The sequence below is a fragment of the Dermacentor andersoni genome, chromosome 2, assembly GCF_023375885.2.
Source record: "Dermacentor andersoni chromosome 2, qqDerAnde1_hic_scaffold, whole genome shotgun sequence".
NCBI lineage: Eukaryota > Metazoa > Arthropoda > Arachnida > Ixodida > Ixodidae > Dermacentor > Dermacentor andersoni.
The window spans coordinates 154,912,874-154,926,922 of NC_092815.1; the positions used below are offsets into that span (position 1 = coordinate 154,912,874).

At 47.3% G+C, this 14,049-nt stretch overlaps 1 long non-coding RNA gene across 2 annotated transcripts; it reads left to right on the plus strand.

The window, feature by feature from the left end:
* The first annotated feature begins 4,079 nt into the window (after positions 1-4,079).
* On the plus strand, positions 4,080-13,749 carry LOC140215967 (uncharacterized). 2 transcript variants are annotated; one of them, XR_011892585.1, is made up of 2 exons: positions 4,080-4,194; positions 12,107-13,749. It is a non-coding gene; the product is annotated as an uncharacterized lncRNA (long non-coding RNA). The 2 variants fall into 2 exon arrangements; XR_011892584.1 differs by lacking the exon at positions 4,080-4,194 and adding an exon at positions 4,210-4,389.
* Positions 13,750-14,049: the final 300 nt, after the last annotated feature.

The following is a 14,049-nucleotide window of genomic DNA, read 5'->3' on the forward strand; positions in this document are numbered from 1 at the left end:
CTAACATATCCACTTCCTCCTCCATGGCTTCGGTGGATGGAGTGGCGACGGAGGCGAAGGCGGCTGACAGGGGCGAAGATTGTGTCTGCATTCTGGTAAGTATTTCATTAAGTGTTTTCTGTAGTTCATCAATTTTTTGGCTGATTCGCTGTTTTTTTTTGCCTTTTCTAGCTCCTGTCTGAGTAGCTGGTTTTCCGTTCGATATTCCTTCACGCGTTCCTCTATGTGTTCGTACTTGCCCCTATCGTTATTGGTATTGCCGGGCCTTCCCGTTTCACGATTGGCCACTACGTCTTACCAGCTCACCTTTGCTGGTGTCGTCTGTTCTTGCTTCTTCCCCTTCGTTTCGGTTTTCGTCCCCCTCGAGGCGGATATGGACCCACTCCCGGTCCTGTCCCTGTTCCTGGACCTAGACCTCGAGGTCGGTCGTCCCCGCGCTCCCGGCCTGGACCTGGATCTGGATCTGTCCCTGGACCTGGACCTCGAAATCGGTCGTCCCCGCGCTCCCGGCCTGGACATGGATCTGGATCTGGACCTGGAGCTGGACTTGGATCTGGGTGCGGGAGATGGTTGTGTGTGGTTGCTTTCCCCGCCGTTGGGGTGTTGTGAGCCGGCTACTCGCAAGAGTTCTTCCTGGTTTCTTCTCGCTGTCCATCTTAGTTTTACCATGTACGGCGTCTTGTATTTAGCCTTGCAAGTGCGGTCCGCCGTGGGGTGCGCTTCTCCGTAGAGCTTGCATTTAGGTGTGCATTCGTGGTATTTGGCCGGGTTTTTGCTACCGCACGCCGGGCACAGCTTGTCGTCCGGTCTGGGGCACACATCGGGTCGGTGCCCGAACCTGCCGGACTCTTTGCAAAGTCTATTTGTTTCCGATAGAGAGATACTCTCATCACGATGCTGTTGAAGTGCGCCCACGCAGAGACCCTGTTGCCCTCGTAAAGTAGTATCACGGTGGTCGTGCTGCCCAGTCTCTTGGCGTACGCCAGGGAAGGGTTCCTCACGTTCACCAGTGCGTGCACGAACTGGTCTTGTGTGTAATTGAGGGGAATGTTGCGGATTATCCCCTTGGCCATCTCTTCTGGTGCCGAGACGTACGCGTTGGTCGTGTGCTTCCTCCCGTTGATTCTTAATTCCTTGATTTTGGCGACTTTTGTCGGCATCGTCTAGTCTGGTGTGCTTACCACCAGGATGTTTTGCGGGTGGTTGGGGCAGATCGCGATGATTTCGTAGCTGCTCACTCCTGCTTCATTGCGTATCGCCTCGTCTGGGCTGACGCTGCACGTGTTTCTGATGTTCAGCCCATCTCTCGGTCTTACGATTATCTCTATGTCTCTAGGTTGCCTGGGCATCTTGCTTGATCGTAGAATATCGTCCACTATGCTCTTCCCGCCTTTGCGCGTCGGGCTTCTCCAGCAGGCGCCTTGCTTGTCTGCCTCTTGGGTAGCGTTCGCGCGGCCCTTTCTTTCGTGCGTAACTTCGATCCATCCATACGCGTCGCCGTCCTCGGCTCGGCTCGCGGGATCATTTCTTTCTTCTCTGGACTTGGTATTCAGGGTTTCCCCCACTTCTGCCTCGTCTAGCTCCATTTCGGAAGTGCTTCCGATCCTCTGGGTTACACTGCAACACCGTTTTCCGCCCTGCCGGGGGCCGGTAGGGGTCTGCTATATGCTTAGTCGGCGGTAAGCTTAGCTGTGCTTCTCACCTCGAAAAATCTTCGAAAAAGGTCGCTCACCCCGGGTCTCGGTGTTCCTGGGTTCGGGTCGAATTGCTTTACCCGATGGTGGTCGGTTTTCAGGTGTTTGACTCGATAATTCTGCGGAAAACATTCATAAAGGCAGAGCCGTCGCGAAGTGCGTCCGCAGCGTCCGCATTTGAGAGACAAAATTACATTATAGTGACAGTTGGAAGCGAAATTTCGAGAGAGGCTCTAAATTTTGTTGAAATAATTTTCAAAATTCGAAAGTTCAAAAAAATATAAGCGCGAAGTTTACACGTTTACAATTCTGCATCAAAAATAGGTACTGCGGTTCTGTAAACTGCATCCATTACATCATTCAAAGCGAACAAATTCGATATGCCAATTCATATCTTACATTAATTGGTTACGTTGTGTACAAGGATCCTGCAGAACCTGTATTGTCATAGTACTAAACTTTTTGAGAATCATGTGTGACATCAATTTTCTCCGTTTAGATGTACTATAATATGTAACTCACAGAATTGTGATACCATTTTTCATTGCTGAGTTAAGGAAGTCCAAACTTGATAATTTCGTTTTCTGAAGAATAACTTGAAAATTCGAAACAAAGTAATTAGGTTCTAAGTTTTTCTTTTAAACGCAGAAAGCCTGATCAAAGTTTGTACAGTGGTGGCCGAGAAAGAAATTACCTTTTAAGTGTATTTAGATAGCAGCACCCTAGCTAAAGCTTCCTCTTCATGAGCCACAGCTACGGTGTCCTTTCGCAAAGGACCATTATAGGACAATCCTCCAGATTGACCGCGGCCTTGTGTCTGTATTTTGTACGTTAGACAATGTATGTATACAGCGTGTATACGTCAATATTCCTTTGCAAAACGGTGACCACGGGGCTGATGCTGACAAGCACAGCCATCACGGACATAGAGACATGGATGGTATGCAAGGTGATATCAGCCATTAGGTCTGTTGAATAAGCTTTGGCATTCCCATCGGCATTTATCTATACACATAAATATGGCTCCCGGATAACAACGCCATTGCGGACCTAGATGTCATATACCCGAAAGGATGTGTATACGCTTTAAGCTATAGAACAGGCTCATTTGGAAAATTGTTGCAAAGAAGAGTCACGTCTATACTACGCACGAGTGTCAGGTCATTATGAAAGGACGGGCGGACACATATACTGCACGCATAGCCAAGGATGTCTCCATGTAGCTGCGGCTAAACTCAGCGGTGGCTCATCTAGAATGAGAAGCCTATCTCTACACCCTTCGTTTTGTTCCGACCGGCTTATTTAAATAAGGCAGTCTTGGTTACAAGACTGGCCTACTTTAAGGGATAAGCAACTGCAATATTACAACCCTCGCTATGACGTTGACCCGGTAAATGCATTTTTACCCCCGATCTAGTATTTGGTAAATGAAAGAAATGTTATAGTGCATATTTATCAGACAATTGCCGCGCGTATACATAGCTGTAAAGTTTTCTGGCGCATGAAAGGAAAGCACATACGTAACGGAGAAGAAAATGACCCCGTGCACCTAATCAAAGAATACTACGGGATAATGGAAATTAAATTTTGGTAATAGTTTCAGAAAACTGATTAACTGAATGTTACAGATGCCAGAAAATCAACGTTGTTTTTCCAGTGCCAAGACAGATGTACAAACTTCTGTGTTGCCGGAGCAGCCGCCATGGCCGCCAAAATCCGAGCAAAGGAAGGAAGGCATGGCGGGACGGCAGCAGGAATAAGTGCGTTTAGAAAAAGTTCATTTCAAGAAGAGATAATACGAACAGTGAGTTACAATCAAGTGACAGGGACGCAGCTGGGTACCGAGGCGAACAACTGGTTTATTGTTGAGACGGCCGGTTCTATAGAGGCGGCCGGTTAATGGCCGCCCAATGAGGGCGAGCAAAATGGCTTTCGAAATCGAAACGCACAACTTCACAATAGGCTTCATACGTAATGATTACTAAGAATGCTACGCACTATATGACAATTCTACAGTTCAGTTTCCGTCCTAATTTTGTTCATTTAGCTTGTCTAAGCCGAGTCTTGGCCAAACCTCCATTAGTGGATAGGAGCAACGTGTTCAGAGGATAACAACCACAACAGCAACAAAGGCGACGTGCTAGAACACGAAGGTGCACACGCCAGCTTCATTAGTACACAGATGTTGAGCGGGCGTTAGCCAGCCATGGTAATTATGACAATTGTTGGCACGAACGCGCTATCCAGGATCAGTATTCTCCACGGGGTGTAGCATCGTCAGAGGGGCTGAGAGGTAGAATTCGAGTGCGTTGCCACGCGAACGCGCTCTTCCGCGTGGAGCTCGAGGAGGGTGCGAGCTCGAACCACGCTCCCACAAGCAGTCGCTCGAACGGCGCTGTCACGTTCTGGCCGGCGCGCCGAGAAGACAGCCGAGGCAGCGCGGCTTCTCCGAGGCAGGAGAACCAGGCTCTGATGACCTTAGCAGCGCGCAGCATCAAAGGTGTGTTCTGATTTCAGCGATGCTTGGGGATTACAAGGTCAACCAGGGTGACGCCGAGACTTGGATGAAGGTGGCCGCGTTGCGGCGTTGCAAGCCGCCTGTCAAGGCTCTTCCCGAACCTGACCACGCAGATCATACAGCACTGTGACGGCAAAGCTAAAAGGGCCTCGCACGTCGTAATGGCATCGATGACAGGTACTGTGGGCAACATTTTACGAGAAATGGAGATACTGCCGACGATATATACCGTCAGACTTGCATCACTTGCTGGACATGCGGACTGAGAATAGCGCGATAAACAAGGGACGTGAAAGAAGAACGTGTGCTAGTCCGCGCTCGTGTCGTGATTCTTTCTCGTTCCCTGTTTGTCGCGCCATTCTTCGTCAGTATAGAATAGCAACTCGCCAATCATTCAGTACTTGCTGGACACATAGCAAATAAGTTGGGGGGGAAGTCAAGAAACGTGGCCCACGAATAATGAAAGAGAAAGTTGTCATTCACATGACTCGCAACAGGAAGCTACAACGGGGTGCCTCTCAGGTTTGTCGGGGCGGTTTTCGCGCCGCCGTATAGTGTGACCAACGCTGGCTCACGCGTACACTGCGTGGGGCTATAAAGTGGCCTCTGAGGGCTTTCAGGCAGGCTGCCTTGTCAGACGACGCCGTCAGCGTTCACCGCCGAAGCCGCAAAAGCTCCTAGCCGGCGTTCAACGTGGAGACGGTAAAATGCGACGGAAGTATCAATGATTACAGGTTACTCGTTAAGAAAACCGTGTAAGAAGTTCTTGTATATTCCAGTGAGGTATACGCAAAGCATGTTGTATATTAAAGCGAAGCTGTTACCCTTTAGTTGGTCGGGATTTTTCGTGTGCGCGTGCAAGGTTTTGCTCACACGAGAACTGAGGGTAGTTGGAAGGCTTTGTGTTTGAGTTGCAACGTAACAGAATTGTGTTTTCTCGTATATTGCAATTAAAATCCGATGCTATCGTGTCTGCAAATTACTTAGTTTTTGTGTACTTTACAGAGCACTTCACAAATATTGTGACTCCTTTTACTTTAAGAAATTGAATTGCTTCAAGAACACACTTGAGCCAGACGGAGGGCCTACTAGAATGAGCATGTATGCGGCCGTTCTGCAACACCCTCTCTGCGCGTGTGACGAACGCGTATCTGTCTTTCATGCGTGGGTGCTTTGACCGTTGCATCTGTTGCGAAGCGTGCCCGGCAACCGTAATCGGAATTATGGCAAACACTGTTCAAAACGTTACAGTGACATTCACTGCGTGAACGATGGTTGAGCGCAGGCGTACGTACGCCGCGAACATGCATCTTGGCGTCGAAGCACGAACGGAAAGGGTGCGAACGTGGTCGCGGACACAGCAATTATCTCGTCGATGTGACGCCTGGTGGCCCACATGGAAAGTGAATATCGCTACACATGCAAAGAAGAGTTGCCGCACACATACACGTCGACTACCGCGGTCTCGAAGAGCAAACGGAAACGGCGCGAACGCGGCCGCTAAACTTCGTGTACAGCTTCGCTTTACATCCACTTTCACAGGGTGGAATGGAGGCCCTGATTTTTATAATTATTAATTAGCTCGAAACAGTTCTTTAGCAGCGCGGGCTGTGTTGCAGCAACATGACATCAGTGTTTAACGGCGCCGCCGTGGAGAATAAAATGACGACATTTAGTCGGTATCGAACTACAAACGGCTTCGCCGCAAAATTCTTCCGGGCTCGCAGATTCGTTTTCCAATTTTTTCGTTCGTGAATCATCCTCTCTCTTACGGGCTGCCACTTAAGTGAACTGCCGTATTCAGTCTCCCTGCGTTTCAAATTGACGAATTATTCTGCCTCACTCTATGACCTGCCAAAGGTTTGTATATCTCGGATGGTGGAGTGACCACCCAGGAAAGGCGTTGATTCCGGGTACAATCAAAAACGACTTACGTGTTTCGTGTACCTTACTATTATAGCATAATTGTCACTCGTAAGTGAAAAAATGCTTACTCCTGCTATTTTAGCATGCTTTCGATGTCCTTAGCCACGAATATGAAGGGAACAAGATAAAATGACAGGGCACCGTACTCCTCTTTATGCAGTCTCTTTTCATAGCGTGCACATGCAACCAACTCAGCCCGAGCGTTCATTGTTTATCCATTCACAATCGTAGAGATTTTCTTTCCCGTCATTCATTCGTATCCTGCGGCCTCTGATGCCGACGTCATTACAATCTAATAGTCAAAGCTAAAGGATAGCTTTGACCACACGCACATGGCTTTGATAGCTTTGGATAGCACACACGCACAAATGAAAGAAGCTTATATTAGCAGCGTAATGTTGGCTAGATGAGCAGGTGTGCTGACCGAGCATAGTTCACCATTTGGCCGCCTCATAACATGAAAACAGAAAAAAATAGCGCTGCAGTCAGTAGAACGGTTCCCCTGCGCACATCGACTTCCTTATGCAGGAATGAGTGTGTGTACGCAGGAATAGCAATATGCGTTTTTCAGGATATCGCTGCCGCTGAAAGCGCCTTTAATAGGCACACAGGCAAAATAATCTGCGCACTGCCTTCTTGTCGACGGGCAGCGGGAACTTAGCGATGTTATCTCTCTTCTGTGGCTCACGACGAAAGCCAGACTTGCTGATGACGTGGCCTAGGAAGAGAAGTTCTTCTTAAGCGAGACGGCACTTTTCGTGCTTCAGGGTGAATCCAGATGATTTGATCGCCCCTAGTACTGTCTGATGCCGCCTCAGATTTAATATATATTTGCAACTAAGCCCAAAATGCGAAGCGATTTCCATTGTTCTGTAGAGCGACCTACAACATGTTTTTACCAGCATCCTCTTCTACGGCGAATCTAGGTTTTTAAACATTGTCTAAAGTACGCTGGCCACCTTGGGTACAGTTATATGCACTGCAAGGCTCAGTAATTAGGTGCACACGTGTGTACGGCTGCCACACAATCTTTGCAAACAAAACATAGTTCTTCTGGCATAGCCCGTCATAGCTTCACTACATACAATCCTTAAAGCTGTCGGAATGCGAGACGCAAGTGCTCTTGTAAATTTTTCAGCTGCTTCCCATGCGAGCGAAGAGCGAGTGGCCACAGAGGCCCCTCAGCGCTATGTAGGCGGTCAGGTCATGCTCAAGAGTTTCTCTGGCAGCCGCGTCAACGTGCCGTACCGAGAAATGAAGTGTAGAAAGATCGTCACTCTAGTGCAGTCCTTGCAGTCTATGCACAGTAAGTCCTGCAGCGCATGTTCACGCCGGCGAGGCAGAGGCGTTGCGTGCGCTGACGTGTCCGCGCGCATGCTGCCGGCACACAACGACAGCAATCATACCTGTTGTTTAGCTGCTAAATGTTGCGTACAATTACCCAGGGCAGCCTTTTCCCTATGCGCGACATGTTCGTCGCAGTGCTGTTGTTAATTAGTAGCGTAGGCTCGTGAGCAGCAGTCAGCCCTGCTTACTCACTACTAAGGACACCATCCGAGGGCGGCGGTTGGTGGTCGCTTGTTCCAAGTTCGTCGGCAGTTTCGTTGGCGACCGTAGTTTTGCAGGCGGCTTGGGACGAGTGCGCTGAGCTTGCCGCGCACAAGTCGAGCACCAGAAAAGAGCCTCCGCCGATCCGCGTGTTTCAATGTTCCTGGCATCAGCCTGAGGTGAAGGACGAACTGTAGACTAATTAGGTGACAAATTTAAAATGAAATTATTCAGTGATATTTTTTTTATTTAATCATCTGGACTTTTATATTGCTCATACAGAATATTTGCGAATTTTCCTGAAATGCGCCTGGATAGGCGCAACGGCGATGCCTGCCACAACTGCCTTTTTGAAAAATCCAGCGATGAAAAGAAAAACGTGTTGGTGGAAATGTTGAGCATACTATATAGCGATTGCTCAAGTGAATAATATATATATGGCGGGCAGAATATTCTAGAAAAACTGGCCACCCTGTATACGCAATGCCTCAGGACCTCGAGCGTACCGGGATCTTGGAAGAACGCAAAAATCATCTTAATCCATAAGAAAGGGGAAGCCAATGACTTGAAAAATTATAGACCGATCAGCTTACTGTCCGTTGCCTACAAAGTATTTACTAAGGTAATCGCAAGTACAATCAGGAACACCTTAGACTTCTTTCAACCAAATCAGCAGGCAGGATTTCGTAAATACTACTCAACAATAGACCATATTCACACTATCAATCAGGTGATAGAGAAGTGTGCGGAATATAACCAGCCCTTATATATAGCTTTCATTCATTACGAGAAAGCGTTTGGTTCTGTAGAAACCTCAGCAGTCATGCAGGCATTAAGAAATCAAGGTGTAGACGAGCCGTATGCAAAAATACTGAAATATATATATAGCGGCTCCACAGCCACCGTAGTCCTAAAGAAAGCAACAAAATCAAAATATAGAAGGGCGTCAGGCTGGGAGATACGATCTCTTCAATGTTATTCACAGCCTGTTTACAGGAGGTATTCAGAGACCTAGATTGGGAAGAATTGGAGATAAGAGTTATTGGAGAATACCTTAGTAACTTGCGATTCGCTGATATTGCCTTGCTTAGTAACTCAGGGGACCCATTGCAATGCACGTTCGCTGACCTGGACAGGTAAAGCAGACGGGTAGGTCTAAAACTTAATCTGCAGAAAACTAAAGTATTGTTTAACAGCCTCGGAACAGAACAGCAGTTTACGATAGGTAGCGAGGCACCGGAAGTGGTAAGGGAATACATCCACTTAGGGCAGGTAGTCATCGCAGAGCCGTATCATGAGACTGAAATAATCTGAAGAATAAGAATGGTCTAGAGTGCGTTTGGCAGGCATTCCCAGATCATGAACAGCAGGTTGCGATTATCCCTCAAGTGAAAAGTGTATAACAGCTGTGTCTTACCAGTACTCACCTACGCGGCAGAAACCTGGAGGCTTATGAAAAGGATTCTACTTAAATTGAGTACGACGCAACGATCAATGGAAAGAAGATTGATGGGTGTAACGTTAAGGGGATAAGAGAGCAGATTGGGTGAGCGAACAAACGGGAGGTAATGACACCTTAGTTGAAATCAAGAAAACGAAATGGGCATGGGAAAGGCATATAATGAGGAGGGAAGATAACCGATGGTCATTAGGGGTTACGAACTGGATTTCAAGAGAAGGGAAGCGTAGCAGGGGGCGGCAGCAAGTTAGGTGGGCGGATGAGATTAAGAAGTTCGCAGGGATAACATGGCCACAATTAGTACATGACCAGGGTAGTTGGAGAAGTATGGGAGCGACCTTTGCCCTGCAGTGGGCTTAACCAAGGTGATGCTGATGAACCTGAGTTTGGCACATTGCGCCGTTCAGTGATGATAGTTGGAAGATATGGTGCGCGTAACGCTGCTCGCACTTCTTTGGCTACAGGGCAGTGTAATGTGTTGTAGTACATTACAAAAACAAGTGATTGCAGTTTCGCGCGAGCGCCTACTGAATAGCGTTGACTTGGAACCAAGACCAAGCACGGCGGACCGCTCAAGCCAGTGGGGCCCTGGACTAGCGGCTCCACCCACTCGCTTTGTGCATTTTTTTTCTTTTAAATAAAGATTTTGATATATATATATATATATATATGACTTGGAACGCCACAAGAAATCAAGGAACGAAATATCAATTTCACAGGCACAGAAAGGATGACTATGGCAGAGAAAAGAAAGGGGAAATAATAATGCTATGACGCTCAACAGCTGTGGGAAATTCTCCTTTGGTGATAGGAACCTGCTTATTAGAGAGGCCACGTGCATTTTAGACGGATGGTAGTGATGCCACGTTTATAAAAGTGTTTTTAGCGAGCCCAAGTACAATGCAACCCTAAGGGTGGTCTTAGCTTGCGATCGCGCTCTGCTACAACCTTGCAATGATAGTAAGCACCGATAGTAGCAACGGTAACAATACTTCATTACCATGACATGCATATGCACTGCATCTGTAACTCCACTTGTATTGAGCTCTTTTCTTTAAGTGTTATTTTTATAGAACCACTGTTGTATGACAGATAGCTGGTCGACGAAACAGGGTCAGAATAACGTTCTTCGCTGTCACTATTCTTGGTTTGGCTAACGAGTACCTGCTCAACTTACAGATAAGGTGTGGTTGTGACAGCACGATGTCCCCTTATTACGCGATAAATCGTGACAGGGGATGCTACTATACGAGACACGGGCAATGACAGTGAAATAAACGAGGGGGCAATCTCAACTTCGTTTCAAGTGTCGTCGTCGTCACACGGCCTGCTCAGGAACTGAATGTCGCTTTCTTTAAAGACTGGGGCGTCTAGTGTTTTGTCGATAACTGGGATAACTGGGCAGAATTAACTGGCCAGTTAACTGGCCAGACCACATTGCCAGAATTAGTGCATGACCAGGGTAGTTGGAGAAGTATGGGAGAGGCCTTCGCACTGCAGTGGACGTAGCCAGGCTGCTGCTGCTGCTGCTGCTGATGATGATGATGATGATCTACTTCCCGCTGGGCTGTTGCAGGTTGGCACAAAGATTTGTGCAGTTTCTGTAGTGCTTTTGGGGGGATAAGGGGTAATTTCAGCTGTCAATAGGCTATTGTGGCGACACCTGGTTGCTCTAGAGGGCATTGTGCCGACGCAATGAAAAGGTCGAAATTAATTTATCGCGTCGCCTTTCTACTGTGCCACGCGCGTGCCATGCATATACACGCTCTCAACCAACCCCCCGACGCGGCGTGCAAGGAAACAGCAGCAGCAGCGCCAAAGTCGAAAGGAGAGGCAAAAAAAGTTTTGCTTTTAAAGAGACGTAGTGTTATATACCGTTCTTCCGGGACAAAATCTCTACGATGGGAATTCTTTTCAGTCCCCAGGGCTAGTAGAATTAAGGCGCGCTTCTGGAAGCGCCTATATGAGAGCTCGTTGCTTTGCATGAAGCAGTGGGACGAACACAAAGTCGAAAAATTTTACGGTGTAGCACCTTGACCCCTCGTGGAGGAAAGTAAGTCCTAATATAATTGCCTCTTGCTTCAGGCACGTAGTATTCGCAATGGCTACAGAGCATCTCTGCATGCAGGACGCGCGAAACATGTCGCCACAAACCATCTGCTCAAATTAGTGCCACAAAACCGCCCTTATTTTGCGTTAGTGTATAGATTTGCATCGACAGTGATGCGCCTACCTGTACAGATAACGCTAACGGGAGCGTAATTGCTTAATTTTCGCGAGATGACAGCACTGCAGAAGCAGGAAAAAAATCCGCCTCCATTCCGCCCTGTGAAAGTGCATGCACCGCGAAGCTGTTGCCGACGTTGAGACGAGCGCCACCGACTTTAGTCGACGTTAGACAACACCGGATCCACAGGTGGCGTACGCCACGCGTGCACGCACATTGGTGGAAGTGCAGCATACATGCTGCCATTTACAGCCATATACACCCCCGCTGTAAAACAACTACATAAGATGGTTCTCTCTACATAGGACTAGATGGTTCTCGCACTTTATTCATATGACTGTCATGCTTTTTTTTCTTTAAGAAGCATTGATGAAGCATTTCTCTAATATGACCTATGAACACTTAGCTACCTCGGAGCACAATTTGGACACTGACATGATGGACAATGTCACTGCGTTTATGAAAGGACCAATCGATTTTATTCAGTTTCTTTCTTGGAACACATCTTTTATAGCGTACTTCTTTCGTTTGCTGTTTATAGCAGTGCTAAAGGAACGTGAATGCACAAACAGCCTTGAAAAGCGCCACCATATATTGCGAACGTAGTACATACTCCCAGAGGCTGGCGTCTTCCTGGCGTTGCTTAAGTAATTCTGCGCTAACGGTTTGATATACAAGCGCACCTGTAGCAAAGGAGTTCTAATGAGACTCTTGACGCTGCCTTTGTCTCGCAGTTCACGAAAAACCAGGAAACTGTAGCCGGGCAACACACCACTCTGGGCTCACTGGCGAAACTTCGGGAGATGTTCTCCGCCTAGAAGAGCTGACTCAGTCACCGGATTTTCCATGGTCACGTTCGCGCATGCGCCGAATGTCGACTCCGTTCCGGATGACCGCGCAGAGAAGCCACATAGTCCACCCAAGGCACAAAAGCGAGGCCAGCCGGTCGTCATCCACGAAAGCCACAGTGGAGAGCGCAAAGCCTTGTGTGGCCGTGGGGCTCGCGGAGTGGACCGAGGGCGAGGCAGGGAGATGCCGCCAAGAGGGGCCGCAAGCTATGGCCTATTAACGCTCATCAGCGATTGAACGTCTTGGAGGCGACACGCCGATACATCCACCATGCATCCGGCGTGTCTCCGGGACGCTGCCGTCGCCTTCCACCACGCCGCGATCTAGAGTGTCGATAGCGCGAACTAGTTGGGCTCGGTTCTTCCTCCCTTTGCTGTGGTGGTGACATATTTAGGCACGATTTGTGCGTTCGTCGTCTAGCGACTGTCGTTAGCACCGCTATTGATTTAATGCGTATTTAAGCTTATATAGATTTTGTTTTATATTCGTTCTTGGTAGTTACCACGTATCAGTTATTTCACGCTTCTTTATGTATATGCGTAGTAATTTAATCGTTTAGAAGAGTTCTGGAAGGTTTGCTTGCTGTAGACGGCTTTAGTTTCCGTTAACGCCCTTCCAAACAACTATCAGCGAAAGACACACATTCTTCAAAACATCCCTCTGGTGTAGATGTTTGCCAATGAAATGCAGTCTATAGGTATGAGATTATCTTGTTTAGCCCATTCTTATTTTTAGTGCGTTATATTTATTAATCTTTGCGTTATCACAATTTATTGATTTAATTTCAGAGTGATGATTTGCTTTGAAGACTCCTGGAAGGTTTGATTCCTGAGAACAACTGCTGTTTTAGTTGATCTTCCCAACAATCAATAAAAGCTTGACGTTGTGTTACAAAAAAAAAAAAAAAAAAAGCCTTGCGGTAGATTAATCGGACGCCAATGAAACGTGGTGACCTCATGTTTTCGAAATTCGTGCGGAATTTTGCGAACCGAACTTCTTGTACGTTTTCGTTGCGACCGTCTCCTCTTCCACACAAGAGTCAAACTGCACTTTGCCGCACCTAACTTACTGGTGGCACGAAACTTCACGCGGTGACGAAACCTGAAAACTTCTTGCTTCCAATAAAAGCAGGGTAGTGATAAACAAGGCAGCAGTGGCTTGGTGCATACTGACACGAGTACATGCACTTGTTTCACGCTTTCTGGCGACCACTTTTCACGCACCAACAACTTAGGTCTTGGCGCAGCACAAGGAGCGCCTACTCTAATGTTATATAGCCTGTTTATAGTATTTTGTGTATGTTTTGCCTGTGTTGTCATCGAACATCATGTAATGAGATTGGATGTGTTACGTGAATAGCGGTACTTTCTGGAACCTTTGACGAGTCGTTTATATACAGCCGATCGACTGTATCCGTATATCAATTTTTTTTTTCAATGATCGACAAGTGTGCTCGCCCCTATCACTGTACTGAGTGTCACTTGTATTGCTGAGCACAGGCTCGCCCAATAAACATTTAAATTTCTAACTCACTTTTCATATTGCGTCATTCTTCACTGTCCCTAGAGTGTGACCACACATACATTCCAGCATAGACGCACAACACAAGCACATTGCAAACAGAAAAAGTTATACGCAAGTTTAACGGACATGTTGAACCCTATAAGAATCAAAGCTTTAATGAAGTGGTTAAATGCATTACTGAGAAGTGATCACGCAGTAGTTTTATAGTAATATTCTGTAACGTGAATGAATGTGATGCCGTGTTCATTAAAGACTGCATGTAGTTGTTGCTATTCTCCTGAGTGGCTGTGGCCCATGCACACAA